Source organism: Tenrec ecaudatus, chromosome 2 (assembly GCF_050624435.1).
Source record: "Tenrec ecaudatus isolate mTenEca1 chromosome 2, mTenEca1.hap1, whole genome shotgun sequence".
Taxonomy (NCBI): Eukaryota; Metazoa; Chordata; class Mammalia; order Afrosoricida; family Tenrecidae; genus Tenrec; species Tenrec ecaudatus.
The window spans coordinates 250,936,737-250,949,667 of NC_134531.1; the positions used below are offsets into that span (position 1 = coordinate 250,936,737).

Consider the following 12,931-nt stretch of genomic DNA (forward strand, 5'->3'; position numbering starts at 1 on the left):
TCTTTGAGATATTCCTGACTTTTCTTAAAATGCTTGATACATCAAAAACTTGGTTGTTTTTTTTAGGGGGGGGTTGTCTATTCCTGTAGCAAACTTGTTGCAAAGTTTCAATGACTTAGGACAATGACCTTGTGAGTTCCGACATTAGCCCTGACTTCAAAATCATTTTTTGCCCACGGCACAAAAAAGTATCATATTTTTTTCCTGAAGAAAAGTACTGAGGCTGAGAAAAAGGTATTATTGAGAAAAACTTGTCTGTAATCACCCACTGATCCCCAGAGAAATGCTTCAGCACATTTTGTTTGGAATACATGTATGCATACATGAGCTGGAGCCCCAGTATCAACACTTTTTGACTTATGCGTATACCCAATGCTCTTTGATGCAGTCAGATGTGTTAGGAAATCAGTACATGAATTCCTGTTATGGGAATTAACTCCCTATAGATGGTGGGAATGGACAGAATGAGGGAAGATGCTTAGCTAATGAGCTAGGTTAATTAATGATGGTAAAGATAAACAGGATTAGCTGCTCAAGGATTGATGAACTTGCTCATGGAATTGTCTAAACTTCTTGTTTATTGAACTTATTGCTCATCACTGGCTATTTCTCTGTTTATAGCACAATATCCAGAGACTGGGGAAAAAAGAGAGCATTTCAATCTGTCAAACATTTGAATGATTAAAAAAAATTAAAATAGAAGTCGAAGAAAGGGCGAGTGAGAGAATGAGAAGGAAAAGGAGGGAAGGGAGGACTCTGGAAATGCATAAATAATTCTGGCATTTCTGCTATTATTGTAAAGATCTGAGCCATCCATGGGCAATTCCTATGTTATGGCTTGACACAGCACATGATCTATACTGGGATTAGTGTGTATTACATAACAATTAGTAATGCTGAAAACATTGTGTTCCAGTGATTTCTTAGCTGTTCCCAAACTGTTCCTTTTAAAATCAACCCCAAGAGAGGCACTCAGATAAAGGAGATCTGTCATAAAATAAGTTTAAAGGGACAATTTATTCTAATTGCTTTGGAGAATGAAAATATATGGATCTCTATGGAGTCTTGTAATGGATAAAGCGATTTAATATTTTCACTAATATATAATATATATGTATATTCTTTCATTGAGTATTTATAAAACTCGTTTGGCCACCGAACTTTTGTTAGCTGTTTTTTCATGTTTTATAAACACCTGTTAAAATCCTAGTCATATTGTTTCAACCACCCCCTGTATGCCAGTGTTGTTTTATTGTGGCAACTTGTGTGTTGTGATGCTGGAAGCTATACTACTGGTATTTCCAATACCAGTAGAGTCATTTATGGTATGCAGGTTTTAGCAGAATTTCCATGCCAGGGTAGATGAGGAAGAAAGACCTGGTGATCTACTTCTGAAAAAAAGCCCACATAGACCTTAGGGATCACAACAGAATATTGTTCAATATAATACAGGAAGGCTGGTACCTTACAGTTGAAGGCAGTAAAAATACAGAGTGACTCCAATGGTCAAAGGTATCACAGAGCCAGACAGCAGTGCTTTCTCCTGTACACGAGTCACCTTGCATGGGATCTGACTTGAAGGCAACTAACAGCAGCTTTCTAACTAACATCCTTTGGAAGGGGGAGGCACGGATCTTACATAATATTAAAAATACCCAAAACCCGTCTCCTTTCATTATAATAGAATCCTTGCTGTCAAAAACCTTGTTCTAATTGTGAGGAATTCCCTTTTGACTGACTTCAAACATGGGAAGGGGACTTCCCTTGACATTGCTTGACCTCTGGACTCATGTGATATTGCTTAACCTCTGGACTGTGTCTGCATTCTAAGAAGCAAGCATGTTCTTGCTTTATCTTGGAAAGTTATATGAGCCCCCTTGGAATTTGACTCCATTTTGACCTGGTTCCGTGTAAATTCCATTCACCATTCCCAGCTGTCCATTGGTATCCATTCACCATACTCAACTACAGTAATCATTCACCCACTCAAGGCCATTGAGTCAATGTCTACTCATAGCGACCCTATAGGACAGGGTAGTAAGGCCCCTGTGGGTTTCTGAGTCTGTAACTCTTGACACGAGTAAAAGAAAGCCTTGTCTTTCTCCCGCATGACCTCGGGTGTCTCTATGTGGTAAAGAAAATGTCTACTTAAGAACTTTTTTACAAAAAAGTTACAAAAAGGCACAACAATGATTAGCAACCTTCTAGTGGTCCAAGATTCAAGATCTCTAGATTCTTCTAGGGACGCAAGGTGTTGGTGAGATTAGAACCTTGAAGATCTCCTGGACTGGCTGATTCTCAGGCAAATGGAAATAGCTTTAGAGAGAAGATTGCTGGTCGCTGTGAACGTCATAAGTTTACAAAGCAAACAAGCATTCTCTGGTGGGTCAGGGATTTTCTTTCGCTCTTGTGTTCTGTTTGTTGTGTGGCCCTCAATGATCTCTAGCCCCTCCAAGCTCTGAATGATGCCAAGTGTCTCAAGTCTTAACAAGCCAGGCCCGCACAGCTGTGCAATGGAAACGGTCAACCGAAAGGCATTCACTTTGGTTCAGCGAGGTCTTGACTGCTCTCTGGAGAGAGGTGGATTCAACAGGGCAAGTCCCCATACCGTATTGTCTAAAGAAACTGGATGGGCCCATTTCTGCCTCATCTTTTCCCCCCAGCTCTTTCCCCTCGTTGGCAGGGAGAGCATGGTCGTGGAACGCTACCAGCACGTCCCTCCTGCACCCATTAGATCTTATCCCTGGACTCTTGCGCTGCTTGGCACTCAATGAGTTGGTTTATTGCTGAATTGAACTTTCAGGTTTCAGACTTGGCCGGTGGTAGCCACGGTAGGACCCTTTTCTAGGATGGCTTTGGTTTTCTTTCAATTAACTCCGACAAGTCCTGACATTTCCAGAGCTGTTGCAATCTGGAAGACGTATTCCTAAAGGTTTAAATTAACTCACAGCCATCTAGTGGATCCGGCCCCATATCGACCCGAAAACATAGAGTAGAGAGCCTGTTGGGGGTTTCTGAGACTGTACATCTTTACAGGGGTAGAGAGCCTCATCTTTCTCTCACAGAGCGCCTGGTGGTTTCGAACTGCTGACCTTGTTGGTTAGCAGGATATAACCAACAATGTGGTGTGCTACCATGCTGTATGGTAGGCGCTGGTTCCAAATGACCATGTTTTTCTTGCTTTTGATCAGGAACATGCAATTCTAAATGTCCTCTCTTGAAACTGCAACCTTTGAGTCTAATACACTCAACCCCATGGCTCCCTCTACTGGCCAGGGGCCTCCTTCCCCACCCATTTGGGCACCAGGGGATTGGAATACACCAGAGCTAGGAGCGGGAACAGAAATACGGCTACGCCAGGAATTGTGGACCCAATCACATAGTTTTGCTTCCAATCCCCTTTCTTCCCTCAGTCTCCTAACCTCATCTACCTTGGCCAACTCAGCCACAAATTCTTAGCTCCACCTAGTGTCTCCCTTCATGTATTTCTTGGCCATATCTGATACCTGACTTTTAAACTACAGTCTGCTTGTTTGGGTTTAGGACACTGAGGATCTCTGTGGCCGCCCTGGACTTCACAGCTGGGCAGTTCCTCAGGAGAGAGCTTTGAAGAAAGATCAGCATGCACTGTTATCACTTTTCATTTGTGAACCAAGTTTGGGGTTATTGTCGAGTGGACCTGGCACGGTCGTTGGAGGAATGCACTACCTGGGATGACGGCTGGTAAAAGGTTTCTCATGTGCCCACAATAAAGCTCTCTAGTCAAAACTCAAGGTTTCAGTATTCTCCCATTGACCCAAACGTAGAGGTGGCTCGGCTCCTGCTGCTTGGTAGCCAAGTTGATGTATAAACCAGCCCCTGTTGGTCCAGCCCATGGCGCTTCTATGGTGGCCGCCATTGGCTCAGACTTCCAGAAAAGAACGGAACGGTTTTAGCTCTCTAATAGAGGAGCTGGGGAAACCCTGCAACAGGCGGAAGCATTGCATTTCCCAGGGGAGCCAGCAGCTGACACCCACACCCAGGCTGATTCAATTAGATTTGGAGAAGGAGCATGAACAAGGAGTCATTAATTAGCTTTAATCTCAACACATCCAGCGGGCGCTTAAATATCCTGTGATGTAAATACATCAGTAGAGAGCTTAAGAGAGGCAGCCTTCAAGGAAACCTTACTTAAAATGATGTTTTCACAGGATGCTTAGTCACAGACCACGTACAGTTTAACACCGAATAAATCAATTTCAGCAACACAATTGCCTCTTCAAAGATATGCAAACCATTGTCAAGCAGCGGGCCTTACAGGAAAGGGAAGATGCTTGTGGGGTAATGTCTATTCATTAGCCGGTTTCAAGAAATGATACAAGAATATCCGTTTTTCCCCTTTGTCACTTTCTAGGCGGCAACAGCTTTGCATGCCGAAATAATTTTGTTGTGGTTTAGCACGGAAAATTTCTATGCCTGGACATCCACGGGCTTACTCTTCCACGGCCAGAACCCCTTCTCAAATGAGGGCAAGAGGCTTTTCCCAGCTGAAGTCCAGTTAGAGGGTTAGAAGAATTTTAATCGATGGAATGCTGATGAAACCTTGACCCATCTGCCCCGGTCCTGAAGTGGTAGTGTACTGAAACAAGCCTGACACAAAGAGAAATTCATCTCCCAAACACTTGAGACTGTGTGCTCACATAATCATATTAAATCCCCGCGCTTTTGTTAGCATCTTGAAATCTGGTGGAGCATAAACTGTCTAGGTGCATTGGCTCGTCTCTTGGAAAGGACCACAACCACAAACAAACAAACAAACAAACAAACAAACAAACTCACCGCCGTTGAGTTGACTCCAGCTCCTAACAACCCTATAGGGCAGGGCACAACTTCCCCGGTGGATTTACAAGACGGTCACTCATAATAGAATTAGAAAGCCTCATCTTTTTCCCCAAGGAGCTGCTTCTGGCTTCGAACTGCTGACCTTACTATGGGAGAATTCCTCGACCACGCCCTTCCTCTGACCCACCACAATTCATGCACCAGTCCACCCCCCGGCCACTGGGACCCTCAGTGTCCAGTCTTGCTTGCTAATGACTTTACTTTCTTCCCTTTTCCCTCATTCAAACCACTGTAGGTAGGTGTGTGGTGGTTAAATTGGACACACATGGTCTGTTGGGTGGGAGAATAAGAGAGTTACGCTATAAACCATCACACCAGAATACATTTGTCCTGTCACATAAATACTGGAGCTAGTGTTGAAGCCTGAGATAATAAATAATATAATTTCTAGAACACAGGAAAATCTGGGAAGAATTATTGAAAATATTTAAGTCAGAGATGCCATTGATAAGGAAAATGTATTCTCCTAAGCTTCCGGAAGCAAAGGAGAATCTAAAATCTGACTCATTTGAACAATTAAGGCCTGTGAGTCCCATCCAAAAAACAAAGCAAAATGAAACAAAAATCCAGAATGTTCAAGTTCCCCGCCACTGAGTTGATTCTGATTCATAGGGACCCTGCAGGACAGAGTAGAATTGCCCTAGGCTCTTCTCAGACTTGGAATCTTTAAGTGAGGAGCAGACAGCCTCGTCTTTCTTCCCAGGAATGGAGCGGCTGGAGTGTTTGACCCACTTACTCTTCAGTTTGAACTGCTGGTGCCACTATGAGCCTCCCTAAAAGTTCCCCAAGATTCCTTAAAACAGCAATTAGACACACACAGAGCCTACTGGTGGGCTGGAACCACTAACATTTCAGTTCACGGCCGAGCAATTAGCCATAGCATCACTAGGGAGCATATATACATACATACATATCGCTACACTGTACAATCGCGCGCTCTCTCTCTCTAGACATCCACACACACACATTATCTATGTAGGTAATATATTAAAAAGGGGGTCTTAGAGGCACAGTGGAGGCCTGATGGCATTGGTTATGCTTTCAGCTGGAACTTGAAACCACCAGCTGCTCCAAAGCAGACACATGAGACTTTCTACTCCTGTCAACAATTACAGTCTCGGAAACCCACAGGGCAGTTCTACCCGGTCCTACAAGGGTTGCTGTGAGTCAGCATTGACTCAGTGGCCGTGAGTTTAGTGTTGGTGGCACAATGGTGAAAGTGCTGGCTAATCAAAAGATCAGTGGTTCAAACCCACCAGCTGCTTCAAGGGCAAACGATTTTGCAGTCTACTTTCATGAAGATGCAACCTTATGGAGTACTTCTACTCTGACCTACACAATTGCTAGGAGTTAGAATTAACTTGGCAATGGGTTTATTTTAGACTAATAATAAAATAAACGAGTAAAAATCAAACCACTTGCCATTGAGTTCATGCCGATTCAAGGTGGACACCACGTGTGCAGAATACAAATTGCATTCCGTAGTGTTGTTAAGGCACTGACCTTTCAGAAGCAGATTGCCAGGCCTTTCTTCTGCGATGCTTCTGGGTGGCTTGGCTGTCTTCCTTTTAGTCAGTAGTCTAGTGCTGACTCATTCGCACCACCTAGGGACATCAGTTCCTTATAGGGATTTATTTATGTTGAAGGACTTAAGAAAAATGTGTAACTAATCTTAACTTCCTTCTCATTCCCCCAATCATTCACCTATTCAACCCAGATTTACTGGGAATGTCGTGGCGTGGAGAAAACCAGACAGTGGTCTTGTGATGGTGAAGATTGGTGACTTCACACTGTCTCTCTATTCCATACACATCCTGTAATACAAGGATAGCTGTCACATCAAACCTCTACTGGGCTTTGGCTTTTGACAACTCTCAACCCATGCCATCTTCTTATGTTAGGTCCTACAGAATGCACCATACAGTCTGAGGCATCTGAGGTTCACACCGTCTGGGCAGACACTTTGTGGTTGTTCAAGAGTGAGTACTGACCGGGGAGTTTGGCTCCCTAAACTCCAGCCGCAATTCTGGGTGACCTGGGCCAACACTGTAACAGCTCTGGCCCTTCCGTATTTGTTAAATTAACTTTAAGTTAAAATTAACTCTACGAGCCTTTCTGGCCTTTGCATTTTGTCTTTCTCTGTGTTTTGTTTGTTTGTTTGTTTGTTTTTCCTTCTTCAAATTCCCAAGAAGTTAGAATTGGGTCTAGGTAATTGAAAGTGCATAAAAACCTCACTTCCAGAGTCCCTTGTAGGCCAGGGAACAATTTTAAATTACCTTTATTTTAGGTTTACGTATTAAGGGTTAGAAAAATGTGAAACCATTTAATTTGATGAAGTGAAAATGTACATCCTACTTAAGAGAAATACGAGGCAGCCTTTGGTAATGAGAAAAGCGGCAATCTGAGTGGCACTCGGGAAACCTGATCTTATAAGAAGGGTAAAGAGTAAGATTTTTCCCCATTGAAAAAAAAGAGCAGGGGGTGGGGCGGGGGCTGCACAGAGGGGCTGTGACTGTATCGGCAAACACTGGGAAGTTTGTGCCATGGGAGAGAAAGGATGCTTTTGTTTCCCAAGATGGACAATGGAATTTAGCCCCCAATTCAAGAGAGGCGCCTTAAGGTGACCCATCAAGAGGGCTTCAATATATTATATAATCAGCTATAATACCTGGGAGTTACTTTTGTCTCTGAACTACAGATAAGGAGTCAGAACTTCTTATCTTTCAAACTGACTACCCCACGACTGGTTTTGTGGGGAATGTGTTCATTTTATTCACTTTTAGCTGTGTTTGATGCCATTTTTATGGCTTCGTGGATCTGCATATACATTTCCCTACATTCCGACCTTGTGTGACTCCGTTTAACACCCTCACTTCAAATCTACTTGCTTGAGGAGAGGTTATAATGGAGCCTCCTTCTTCCAGCAGCAAACAATTATGAAACTGATGGTGGAGCCGCTGGCTGTTGGTGCTGAAATGTGGTTCCCTCGCTGCTCAACTCGCTGGAAATGGGGAAGTTTAACAGAGCTGCAATCTGGCCTGGTCGGTTTAAACTGATGTTATGAGTACCAGTTGATGGAAAGACCGCTTTCATTCAATCCTAACATGTTGCCCTTACTTGCGACAGATCCTGAACTTATTCCCAGATTAGTAAGGGCTCCTTTGCACCTAGTGCTGACCTGAACCTGTCTCTAAATTCCCAGGAACATCCTCCTTTGGTCTTGCTTTCTCTCAGATGGTACAGCAGCACCTGTCCTTAAGACGGCACTCTGGCCCCACATCTCCACTTCACTTTGTACCCTACATGAATCAGGTCCAAGGGGCATTGGTGGAAGACAAAGAGCTTTCCCCTCCACCCACTCCCTGGAAGTGATGCCAATCATTAATAGGCTTAGCAGCAAGCTGAAAGTTTGGAGGTGGCAATCCACCCAGAAGGGCCGCAGATGAAAGACCTGGTGCTTCATGTGCCCAGACAGGAAGCCGGTGGAAACCCTATGGTAGAGCGCAGACACAAACGGGATGAGGAACCCGAGCAGAAGGTTTGAGAACTAGGGTTGAGAGAAAGGGAGTGCCGGGAGGATGACAGACCTGGTTTTCAGAGGGCTCAAAGTGGCTGGGTCTCAGGGATGCTGGAAGTTGTTAAAGCCAGGTGGGTGACCCGTGATAAGCAGTGACTGACTGCTTCTAACAGGCACAGTCACCTGGCATTGCATCCTTGGAAAGAGTTAGGACTTGTTTGGTTGACACGAACGACCATTAGTTAAGACCTATGTTCTGAGGATTTTGTACCCACAAGACAGCTTTCCACATGAGAACGGCTCCAATCCTGTGGGTTTCATGTGGGGGCAGACTTGAAGCCAGCCTGTCTTCTCAGGCTTCTGTTGAAGGCGAGGGCAGCAGGGATGGATTTCAACTTAATACTACTGATACTCTGATTTGAACAATAGAGAAGAAATGGATTTTTCATTTCCTCTTCTTCGCCTTCTCCTTTTTCTGCACATCCATGAGTTCAATGAGCTGTTTCTGCTCCAGAGAGCCTAGTCTTTCTTCTCCCCTAGGGTACTGCTGTGATTTCCCCCTAACTTCCCTGGACAGGCCCCACCAAATCCCCATCCTCCTCTCCCAATGATTCTGTCACAGATGACAATAAAATGGGGACAGACTTTGTGATCCTAGGGAGAATGTCACTTTGTGATTGTGATTGCAGTAGAAAATGCGTGTTTTCCCTCAGAGAGCAGGGCATCAATAAGAACCGAGTGCCCTACCAGAGTCCCTGGGGAACAGCAGCCCCTCTCCTGTCTTCTTAAATACCTGAGAGCCATTGAAAGCTTTATGCTGCGAAAGCTCAGGCATGCCCATAAGCCCAATCCAAAGGTGTCTATGTAGGAGCATAGAGAGACTGGCGCCAGATTTCCACACCCTGTGCAAAAGGGCTGGGGAAAACATCGCGGTATTTCTCCACTATTGATTCTCTTTTAAAAACTAAGGGAAGTGTCATCTTCTCTGATATGTGCCCTAAGGGAAAACATTAGTGGCTGGTAAAGACCCCTACGAGAATTAGATCATGACAAATTTATGATCTCATCCAATTATTTAGCTGGTTGGCGGTCACTGTTGAACACTTTGTAGCTGGTGTAACTGCCTGGAGAGGCGGAAGCAGCTTGCTAGAGAAGACATCTTATTTCACAAATTTAGGAATACCAGGGAGCTCTTTTACACTCGGAGCTCCCCACCTCCCCTCCCCCCAAAAAAGATAACTTCTCTCTAGGGAATCTGGTGACTGAACCAGTGTATGTTCATCCTGGTGATACGGTGGGTCAGGCACTACCATCAGAGAAGAATGATTCTGTACACACCAGACACTTGGCTGTCTCACACCTATGTTCCTGTCATGGCTGATTACCCACTTACATCAGATATGAACTAAACAGTCTACGCTGTGGGACCAGATGAAAGATATTTTAATATGTTCTGGTCACATATTATCTGAAAGAAACAGCCATCATAGAGGAAGCTGCACTTCTTTATATATATATATTTTTTTAATTGAATTTTTTTTTTCAATGAAGCAAAATTTCACCTGACAGGAATTTTGGCTCCCAGCTCTTTCCCCAGAAAGATAGCAGCGAATCCCCTCCAGACTGTGAGATGCAAAAGACAGAGATGGTTAGGGAGACGCTCAGTTCAATTCTAATGACCCGAGTTTTTCGAGGAGGTAAGATGTTTTGACTGCTTCTGTGAGTTTTTCCTTTTCCTGCGAAACCATGTGAACACATTTTTTTAAAAGAGTGCACCGTTCCCCTTCCTGCCTTAAGACCCTAAAGGGCTGAAAGAGTGGCTTAGTCTCCTGACTGGCAGCTTCGGTTGGCCTTCTCTAGGAGGTCTTGTTCAATCCCCTGGAGAGGAAGCATTTGAAGAGGGCTTTTCTCCCACATGAGAGAGCTTCATTCCACACAACCCACAGAATTTGATGCCAGATTTCATGGACTAAGTGTCTGTTTTTTCAGAACTAACTGTGCAGGGTGTTTTTCCTCTCACAGGTGCACAAGGCTCATTCCTGGGTCTCAGACATAAGAAACTAGACCTTGGGTCGTTGTCAAAGATGGGAGGGTAATCGCTGGATCTCCCTCTATGAGAAGGCAGGCCTATAGGTTTAATTTGCTAAAAGAAGAGAAAGGGGTGGCGGGCAGAGTTGCAACTCCCAAAGCCTTTCTAGCTGAGTGCTCCTTACAGCAGCCGGCTGGGGTACACAGGAGTACTGTATAATCTGGCCTGCATTTTTTTCTTGCTGTGAGACATATTGAAACGCTTTAATGTTTAGGTGTGTGGATAGAAATTCATGAAGTTGTTTTACACACTTTCTTAGTTCCAACACAATGCTCCTTTCGGACGTCTTGAAAAGATAACTCGGCACATCCTGGCTCCAACTTGTCACTGGACCTATTCTCTCCTCTCTACCTGATGATCGCTCCTATGCAAAGGGTCCCGTCCTCACTGTTTTTTCCACACGCTTAAACCTGGAAAGACATTTTTCTAAAGGACTCACTGAGCTGACTTGTGGGTGGGGGTGGGGGCAGTTAGGGGGGGTGGTTGAAAGACATCACAACATTGCCAGCAGATCTTTTGATTGTGCTATTTTTAGGAAGCTATTTGTGTTCTTTCAAAGTTCAGTTTTGACAAATGCGACCAAGTTTTCCTTTTGCCCTTACTGACCTGTGAACTATTTACAATGAAACACATTAGCAAAGCACCCCCCCCCAAAAAAAAACCATTTTTAACTTCCACAACAGTCAGCACCTGGGGACAGTGGGGGGAAGAGTGGAGGAGAAGTTTAAAAAAAGAATAGCGTGTTGCCATATTTTCTGCTACTGCTTCTGGCCAAAAGGAGCTTGGATTTTACCGTTCGGACAGAATTTTGTTTTCAAACCAGTTAGTAGTCAAAGGAAGCGGCTGAGCGAGCATCCATAAAAGTCAGCGCAGAGCAAACAGCGCGGAGCCCAGACCTGCCTCCTTCCCGGGCAGCTACCCCTCTGGGTCGGTGCCTGCCGGTGGTACCTTACCTTGAGCATGCAGGACTTCGTCCAGAGGCTGGGGCGCCCGCAGGGGAGGACCGGCGGAGTGCTCTGGTCGGCGGCGGGTACCACGCACTTGGCTTTTATGTGCAGGTGGGCGGAGCTGCTCCGCATAGTAGGTGGGCAGAGAGGGAGAGGCGGTGGGCAGCCCCCGGGAGGAGCTGGCCTACCTCCTCTGGGGAGGGGCGGAGACGGCTGCGCTGGGAGCCGGCGGGGAGGGAGGCGGGAGCGGAGGGGAGGGAAGGAAATGGAGGTGGGGGGAGAGGGAAGGGTAGGGAAGGCGAAGGAAGGAAAGGGAAGAAGGGGGACAGAAGGGAGGGGGAAGGGAGAGACTGGGAAAGAGGCAAGGAAGGGGGAGGTGAGGAAAGAGTGGGGAGGGAAAGAAAGGGGGTGAGGTCGGGAGGGGGGGCGGTTGACCGGGACTGGAGGCCGGTCAGAGCCTAGGAAGCAGTGGTCATTGGGATGGAGGGGATGGGGCAGTTGGGGTGGGGGGAGGAGGCGGGTGGGAAGGAAGAGAGCGGAGAAAGATCTAGACCCCTGGCGGGGGAAAAGTGGGCGAGAAACGGCATGGGACACAGAGACACACAGGCACAGGACGGGGACGGGAGGGCACGAAGTGGATCATTTCAGTTGTTCGCAGGCCTTTTGACAGGAGGAGCGGGGGCCCGGGGCTGCAGTACCAAAGGTGTTTGCTGTGACTTGGAAACAGCTGTCTGGAATTAAAAAAACAAGGAACACAACCTAAACCGGGAGGGGTTGCTAGCATGGCCCCGGGTGGCGAGCCTGAGGTCCGAGTGGCAGCCCGCAGGGCACTGAGGCCCGCCGCGACGGGGGCCAGACCCGCGCATCCCCGTGCCGCCCCCCTGCGGCTGCAGGTAGCGCAGCGCCGGGGGCCCCTGGCGCCACCACACTTGGGGAGGATCAGGTGCCCAGGGCTCCAGGAGGCAGGAGCCCCAGGGGCAGCCGAGGTCGGCCAGCATCTGCTTATGTAACGTAGGGTTTCAGCGCGCTCAGCCCTTCAGTTGGTTATTTTTCAGTATTGGAAAACAAAGGAACACCTCTGATTCCTAAATATACGTCAAGGATTTTGATGCCACAGCCCCCTCGCAGTGGGTCTTAAACTGGAAGAAAGGTTAGAGATCAGACTGAAATTCCTAAGAAATACATTAAGAGAAATAAAAACAAGCTCTTCTCGCTGCCTAGTGGTGACTCACTTTCCAGCCCCATCTTGATTTTTGCCATCAAAGGAATTAAGAAGTATTTTAAAAGAGAGAACCTGAAATTCAAAGTGAGGACCCCTAGGGGGGAGGAAGGGCAGGGCCTGGGTGGGTGTGGCTCCGGAAAAGAATAAGAGTACTGGCATTTCAAACTGCTGAGTGGTAACTAGCCAAAGGCTGAGAAAGGATAGGGTACTAATATTTTAATATTTAATGCCAGTGAAAAGCTAGATATATTCTTAAAAATGTGTGTGTGTGTGTG

General features: G+C 46.0%; 1 protein-coding gene across 4 annotated transcripts in view; it reads right to left on the bottom strand.

The window, feature by feature from the left end:
* Positions 1-11,590, bottom strand: part of COL8A1 (collagen type VIII alpha 1 chain) — a 191,313-nt gene extending 179,723 nt beyond the window's left edge. For 2 of the 4 annotated variants that reach the window (XM_075542423.1, XM_075542422.1), the window contains exons 1-2: positions 11,441-11,588; positions 6,385-6,485 (exon numbers count right to left, since the gene is read on the bottom strand). The gene's annotated coding sequence lies outside the window, so the exon portion shown is untranslated. Of the gene's footprint in view, positions 1-6,384; positions 6,486-11,440 lie in introns of all 4 variants that reach the window. The other 2 variants (XM_075542424.1, XM_075542421.1) reach the window with 1 other exon arrangement.
* Between the last annotated feature and the right edge of the window lie 1,341 nt (positions 11,591-12,931).